Source organism: Limulus polyphemus, unplaced genomic scaffold (genome assembly GCF_000517525.1).
Source record: "Limulus polyphemus unplaced genomic scaffold, Limulus_polyphemus-2.1.2 Scaffold5199, whole genome shotgun sequence".
Taxonomy (NCBI): Eukaryota; Metazoa; Arthropoda; class Merostomata; order Xiphosura; family Limulidae; genus Limulus; species Limulus polyphemus.
Window position 1 is genome coordinate 60381 of NW_013670809.1, and position 8304 is coordinate 68684.

The 8304-nt window shown below is 32.3% G+C and overlaps 1 protein-coding gene across 5 annotated transcripts in view; it reads right to left on the bottom strand.

Annotated features, from left to right (window-relative positions):
* Positions 1-3167, bottom strand: part of LOC106472260 (aquaporin-11-like) — a 26625-nt gene extending 23458 nt beyond the window's left edge. For 2 of the 5 annotated variants that reach the window (XM_022400860.1, XM_022400858.1), the window contains exons 1-2: positions 3011-3167; positions 2029-2125 (exon numbers count right to left, since the gene is read on the bottom strand). The gene's annotated coding sequence lies outside the window, so the exon portion shown is untranslated. Of the gene's footprint in view, positions 1-2028; positions 2163-3010 lie in introns of all 5 variants that reach the window. The other 3 variants (XM_022400857.1, XM_022400856.1, XM_022400859.1) reach the window with 2 other exon arrangements.
* Between the last annotated feature and the right edge of the window lie 5137 nt (positions 3168-8304).

An 8304-nucleotide genomic window follows, 5' to 3' on the forward strand; every position in this document is an offset into this window, starting at 1 on the left:
GAGCACAAAAACGATTGTTTAGGGTCAAGGCTAAGGTTCTGTATGGTTGTAGCATAAGAAAAGGAGTCTGGAAAATGGTTATCCAGAAAACGCCATCAATCAAATTACTTCAAGGAAAATTGCGAGCTTCTCAACTGCCCCAAAATTTGGTCCCAACAAGTGTCCTGTTTATTTAAAACTACTATGGATTGGTAACATTTCAACAAAATTTGAAAAGCAATTGAAAACGGCCATTACTAAATGTTTTCCTGCAGTGAACCTCTACTGTGCTTATTCCACACGTAAGCTGTTGCCTGCAACACACAAAGATGCGATACTTACCACACAGAAAAGTATGGTTATTTATTAATTCTCGTGCCACTGCGAATGACGATACGTAGGTCGCACTTCACAAAGACTGCAGGATAGAATTAAACAACATGTACCCACATCCATAAGAACTAAGAGTGTGAAAGAAAAGAATTTACCATGTCGTTCCTGTAAAACAAAAGTTCTACCACCTAAATGTGAATCAGCGATTGGCTAGTATTTACTAGTGAACCCGACTTGTGCTGACAACTACACGGATAGCAGGTTTCAAATTATTGCAAATGGTCGGTCGACCTTTCATCTCTATATTTTGGAAGCCACCTTTATTAAAACACATAAGCCTGTCCTTTGCCACCAAAAATAATTCCTATACAATCTACACATCCTTCAGTAGGTCTGTGACATTTCCTGATTAGCTAAAGGACACGCCAATCAGTAATTGCCTTACCGGTTTACTTTGATTTGACTCAATTTATAAGCTGTACTATTTCCTATATATCATTTTCCAGACAGTTCTGCTATGATTAGTGTCTGGCGAAAAGCTTCAGCAGATATTTCATTTGCAACACCTCATCCAACAATTGGTCCAGTTATCAACGCTATTTTCAAGTTTTGAACAACTCGACTTTCAAAATCTACGTTTCTATATGAGCCGATATTTCCGTTTATGAACGTTATATTTTAAGATCTGTGCAAGAACTCAGCTAATAGATGTTTCCGTATATTAAATCTATCTTCAAGTTTTGTACAACCAAAAAACTCTTCAAATTCTAATTTTCCAAAACTATTTATTATTCTGTACTTCTATGCAAAACGTTAAATTGATAAAAATCAACAAGTCTAATCTCGGTTTATTCAGGGAATCCGACAAACGATGTTGTAATTTATTTTCCAAATGGTTTTTAGAGTTTGTTTCGGTATCATGAAACATGACTTGGGCAGAACGGTACTGTGTACAATACCTTAACCTTTTATTAGAGTCCGTCAATTGTAAGAAATTAGGACACTAATTATTCCACTGATTCCACTACGAATAGAGAGATAAATTATAAAGTAAAACATGTGTTAAAACTGGGAAACAATGACATCATTTTTAGATATTTGTGTTTGAGGTGACTGTAGAAAAAAAAAAAGGGAATCCTCAAAAGTCGCGGCTTTTTGGGCAGAATTACAATAAATTAATCTATGAGACTTTGGGTGTGGTGAAATATGTCAATCGAAAGAGTTTGACCTCCTGAGTCCAAAACTGTAATTATATCTCAAATTGATCAATAGATGAGGGAGCTATGAGCTAAAAGTTTATACTTTAAAACAAACAAACAAAAAACCGTTGTATGAGCCGCTATGCCGTGGCTAGTAATGAAACATGCCCGTTTACATTACCTTTCAGGAAGAACGCTAAAAGTATCACGTAGACATAAACTTGAATGGTGGCAGAAGATACTGCGTAAAGTATGACCACGTAAATTATAAACAATGTGTAGTTAGATAATATTCAAAAATAAATTATTATTGTTTTCGCCGAAATCCTCATATATATATGTATATATATTTCAAATCATTAACCAATTATGTTTTTTGTGTTAATATAGTTAGGGCCAAAAAAAGATAAGTAATTTACTATAACTAATAAAACAAACAAGGTGCGATAAGTTCTAACTGTGAACAAACATTCCATTCGTTCCAGACTCTACTGTTTGCCCATCAAAAGTTCCTTACCTTTTCGGCTATAAAGTAACACTCGACTTCTGTCTAAACTGCTAGGTAAGATGGTCACTCTGCTTTCGTCTTCTAAAGTTAGACATTCAGTTGTCATCTGTTGAAAATTTAGTACATAAAGGTTGAGTTGTCATCTGTTGAAGATATAGTACAGAAACGTTTAGTTGCCATCTGTTGAAGATTTAGTACATACACGTTCAATTTTCATTTGATGAAGATTTAGTTCATACATGTCCAGTTGTCATCTGTTGAAGATTTAGTACAGAAACGTTTAGTTGCCATCTGTTGAGGATTTAGTACATACACGTTCAATTGTAATCTGTTGAAGATTTAGTACATATATGTTTAGTTGCCCTCTGTTGAGGATTTAGTACATATATGTTTAGTTGTCCTCTGTTGAGGATTTAGTTCATACATTTCAGTTGTCATCTGTTGAAGATTTAGTACAGAAACGTTTAGTTGCCATCTGTTGAAGATTTAGCACATATATGTTTAGTTGTTCTCTCTTGAAGATTTAGTTCATAAATGTTTAGTTGTCATCTGTTGAAGATTTAGCACATATATGTTTAGTTGTTCTCTGTTGAAGATTTAGTACATACACTTTCAGTTGTTATCTGTTGAGGATTTAGTACATAAACGTTCAACTATCAACTGTTGAAGATTTATTATATATATACATTCAGTTGTAATATTTTAAAGATTGACTATATACACTTTCAGTTGTTATTTGTTGAAGATTGAGCACAAACACGCCCAGTTTTAATATGTTGAGATTAAGTACATATATGCCCAGTTGTCACTTAAAAGTTACACACACAAATGAAATTTACTCATTTGAAAATTACACATAAACCCAATAAACTTAAATCACGTGAAGGTTACGCACAAACCCAATAAACTTAAATCACCTGAAAGTTAAACACAAAATAAAATTACTTAAGTCACCTGAAGATTACACACTAACTCAAATCATTTAAGTCACCTGAAGGTTACGCACAAATCCAGTTCATTTGAGTCACCTGAAGCTTACACTCGAACTGATATCACTTAAATCACCTGAAAGTTACGCACAAATCTAAATTATTTAAGTCCCACGAAGGTAACGAAAAAACGCATCTTCCTTCCAGCTGAAAGTAATACCCTAACAATGACTGGTTTGAATAATTAAGTCAATCGTGGGATTTGTACCGTTATCTTAGGTTCAAAATCCAGTTATATTAGATTGATAGATAAGGCGTCTTTTTTGTACGTGTAACTTATAACTTCTGATATAAACATGTAAGCTTTGTTTTGTTTTTTTATCAAAGACGCCAAACATTTATCAATATATCAACAAAATCTTATTGAAGAAACACATACTTTTGGTAGTTACAACATTTTATTTACGCTCGAAGTTACTGTTATTCTGAAAACTTGATTGTGGTTATTTTCAAAGAGTCCGTTGTAATATGTTATTTTATTGTTTCTAAGTAACCCGAGAAGCAGGAACTTAAGACTAGTACAATACACTTATGTTTCTAAATAAGCCGAAAAGCGGGAATTTGAGGCTAGTCCTGTACATTTATCATTTCTAAATAAGCCGAGAAGCAGGAACGCGACGCTAGTCCTGTACATTTATTGCTTCTTAATAGGTCGATAAGGAGGAATTTAGAACTAGAGCCATAAAGCTAACATTTCCAAAAAGTCAAGAAGTGGAAACCTAGGACAAATATATGTATATATATTGTAATCTCTTTTCAGATCTGACCAGGCGTAGCTTAATGTTTATGTGCCGGAGTTTGAATTCGAAGATTCATGGTTTACGTCCTGTTGCCGCATAAACGTGATCTGCACTTTAAGGTTCTGGGTTCTCTATAAGAGTGACGGTCAAATCCGACTAGTCAATCAGAGAAGAGGAGCCCAAGAGATGGCGATGGTGTTGTTGTTGTTAGCTACCTTCCCTCTAATCCCTCAGTTCAAAATTATGGATGGCATAACTGGGTTGGAGTATGTTAGATATTTTTTAAGTAACAAACTTTAGTTTTCGAAAAATAAAAGTTTTTAGTTATCCCAACGTTTAAATGTAACTCCTTTATCAAATGTTGTTACGTTTGGATGTTACTCCTTTATCAAATGCTGTTACGTTTGAATGTAACTCCTTTATCAAATGTTGTTACGTTTGGATGTTACTCCTTTATCAAATGTTGTTACGTTTGAATGTAACTCCTTTATCAAATGTTGTTACGTTTGGATGTTACTCCTTTATCAAATGTTGTTACGTTTGAATGTAACTCCTTTATCAAATGTTGTTACGTTTGGATGTTACTCCTTTATCAAATGTTGTTGCTGCTTGAGAGATTGTACAGTTAAAGATTAACGTTAGCATCGTATACAACAAATACTAGATGCTTATAGACACAGACACGTTTTTTTTTATGTTTTGCTTGTTTTTTCTTAGTTACTAGTGCGTATAATACTTCAGTCAGCACTAAACGTTTATTTTAAGTCGATAATGTTTTTATTTAATGATTTTGTTGTCATGTTTTGGTATAGTTTTATAAATATAAAACTAGGATTGGTGTTATAGTCAGTAAACAGTAAAGGTGACTGTGGTAGCTATGAATCCAATGTTAAAATTAAGCATTTAAGGACTTTGAAGAACGAGAAGTTAAATGTTGCTCCTTTGAAACTTTGTTGATGGTACTACATCTCTATAAAAGAGCTTATTAACTACACGAATTAAAATATTTATTTTTGCGTGCATTAGATGTCAAAAAAGTTGACTAACTGCCTGAGACACTGTCGTTTGTATCCGGCAGCGCAGTATCAAAGCTTACGTAGGGGTTTCCGTTTTAATTTCTTCTTTCTTCCTTTTAGTCAGATGTAACTCATAAACCACAGTGCCTAAAAAGAAAAAAAAAAGAAGAAGAAAGAAAGAAAAAAAAAGTCCAGAAACTAGCAATAAAATTTGTATTATGAAATTGTTGGGATGTAGGAGTGGAAAAAGATCAGAAACTAGAGAGAATTTGGAATGTGAGAACAAATCTGCATTATCCATTCTTGCATTCAACCACTTACATGGTGGATTCATATATACATTAACTCAACAAATCATTGTTAGGCTTACAGATGGTGTAACTACACTGCACACGCTTAACACTTGTTTATAAAGCTATATGGCTTTGTGTCGTTATATGAAAATATAGTTAAAATACTCAGTTTTTTTTTTTTGCAATAATACGTCGACTTCTTTAGAAATATACTGTGTTGGCAATGCATTAACCTTCTCTTATCTAAAGAATATTGTAATACGTATTTATGTTGCAGTAATGTTCACGGTTAGCATTGATGTTTCTATTTTTCTTATGTTCAAGCACAGTTATAATATGTTATGTGTTTTATTATGCTGTTTTGGTACGTTACAAACAACACGTTTTAATACGCCTCTACTTACTAGTATATATACAAAGATTGTTATAAAAGCTTGAAGAGGTTTAAAAAACACTTCCAGATGTTTTTTGTATTAGTCCTAATTGTTTCTGTTTTCTTTTAAAATACACACTGTATGTAAACACACATTACAAGTATATACAGTATGTATAATTAATAGAACAATTTCGTTTTTATTTTTAAGAAATGTTGTTTATTTTTAATTAAGCCCAAAGCTACACAATGGGCTATCTGTGCTGTGCTCACCGCTGGTATCAAAAACCGATTTCTAGCGTTATAAGTATACAGATTTTCCGCTGTGCCAATGTGGGATTTAAGAAATTATATTAAATGATTAATACACAATATTAATATAAACACATGTGAGTATTCAAAGAGACTGGGTTAAAAAAGGAATGTAAGGTTTCACATAAATCTATTTATTTGTGAGTCTTAAGCCTTATTGACTAAACCGTTAAGTCAGAGATCTCAAAGTTCAGGAAAAGCTGTCTCTAATTTTGAACTGCTGACCAGAAGGAAGGAAACCAGTCTGTAGTACCCACCGCTTACACAAATAATTTTACCGGTTATAATTTTTATAACAGGTCCACAGCTGAAAAGATATCGTAGCTTGGACTTTGGATTTTACGATAAGTAGCTCGGCACACAACCATTAGTCCACGTCCGGCCCATCATTTTATATTTCGTAGATCATTGAACACTCTGATTTCTTGTATAATATAAGCTTGCTAATTATAATTTTATTTCTATATACAAATGATTATCTGAATGGCAATACATAAAAAAAAGATACGTTTGTATAATTATAAGTTGTATGAATTGTAATCCCTGAAAGTAAATGTTATGATGAGGAATTACTTATAATTTAAAAATTCACAAATTGTTAAAACAGCAAGCATTAAAGTTTTAAAATTTATTTCTCCTTAATAAAATGATTAAAATGAACATTGATGTTACTTTTTTCTCAAAACATTTTTATTAAAGCAAACACATGCTCATAACAGTGAATCGGTGTCAGTTTTTATTCAGGCGTTGAGGTAACAATGTATCTAGGAAACTGTCAGATATAAATGACTGTTTAGTGTAGGTTGTATTATTAATAAATTTATTTTCTGTTTATAATTCACTGGTGTCGAGAATATCGAACATTGTGTTTGCAATCCATTGATGTCGAGGATATAGAGATTTCTAGAAGGTCTAAGTGATAGACGTATAAGTAGCTGCGACCAGAGGAGCGAAAAAAGATAATTTGTTTGTTTATTTGTAGATAAGCACAAAGCTACACAAAGGGCTATCTGTGCTCTGCACACCACCAGTATCAAAACCTAGTTTCTAGCGTTGTAAGTCCGCAGACATACCGCTGTGCCAATGGGGGCGAAAAAGAAAAGGAGTAAAAAGTAAAGCCATAGGAAAGAGAAGTTTAGAGAGAGAAAAGTTAGAAAATGCAAAGTTAACCATCGTAGGTGTGAAAGGCTTAACGGTTGGATATGTTAGAGTGAGATCAACAGTTTTAAAGAGACAAGGATAATAATGTGTCTAAAGCAATTGAATTGGCCTAAGTGGACTTTTAACAACAAGAAGAGAACTGTATAGTGTTTAAGATACAACTATGATCTCCGTAGTGTAAAGAATTTTGTATATACGTTCAACTTGTTTCTAATATATATATTATTTTAAAAACAAGTGGAGTGCGTGTTGATCGTTTATTGTCGAACTTATCGACAACAAGTCACATATACCTACTGTAGAAGAATCCTTAGCCCAACATAGCCATATACTTACATTAATATATATACAACTAAAAAGTACTTCCTGACACAAACGCTTTGTTTTTAAGGATTCATACATTACTTTGCTTGGAGTAATAATAAGATCACAATTAAGTAAATATCATTCGAGTAATTATATTCTTCATATGCACAAAACTATACACCATTACGAAGGAGATGCTTTTTATATGATGTAATTGGAAGCCAACATCACAGTCTAGAGTTAACTAAGTCTTACACTTTGTACAGATACGAACTAAGAAAAATAAAATAAGGCCAAAGCTTGTTATTCGAATACTTTTGGATACATATTCACAGCATCTTATCCTTCCCTAACATCGAGTTAACTTACATCTATTTACTGGCGTAAAAATCTGTTTCTTTATAATATTAGACATATCTCTATGCCATCTTTTGGTGTTTAAGAGAAGGAATAAAATGAATTGAATTATTTACCCTTTACAAAGTTTTGCTTCTTCAATGTTAACATTTTATTCAGCTCTTTTTAAGAATATTTCCGGAAAAGCCCAACAAGAAATAGTGTAACAAATCGTCATGTTAGATTATATTTATTAAAATTTAACAACAGCTGCAGCTTAAAGTTATTATCACAGGTATTTAAAAGGTAAAATTGGAGGAACGCGGGGAAAAAAACTGCAGTTTGCGTGATTTTTATCAACAATTTTAGATCAATAGTATTTTAAACAAATATAGTGGCATATTTTATTGTCTGTACAATGTAATTTTTCATATAATTTTATTTTTCATTTAGTTATTGTTGCCAGGCCTACTGTATATGAATTCACCTTTTAGTCTATATAAGAAATTCACATACCATGAAACTACACAGCTGAAATCAATACAACTTATGAAATACCTTTAAATCAAATTTCCAGTAACAATTCTAAAATTTTTAGTCTTTCTTGTCACTCGTATAACAATTTTTTTGTATTCAAGAGATGTTTTTTACCCCTTCACAATAATAATTAAAGTTGAAAGATACAAAAAGAGATAATAAAAGCCTCAATCATATCTATGCATTTTTGAATATGTAACTTTTTTGTTTTTACTATTGTTT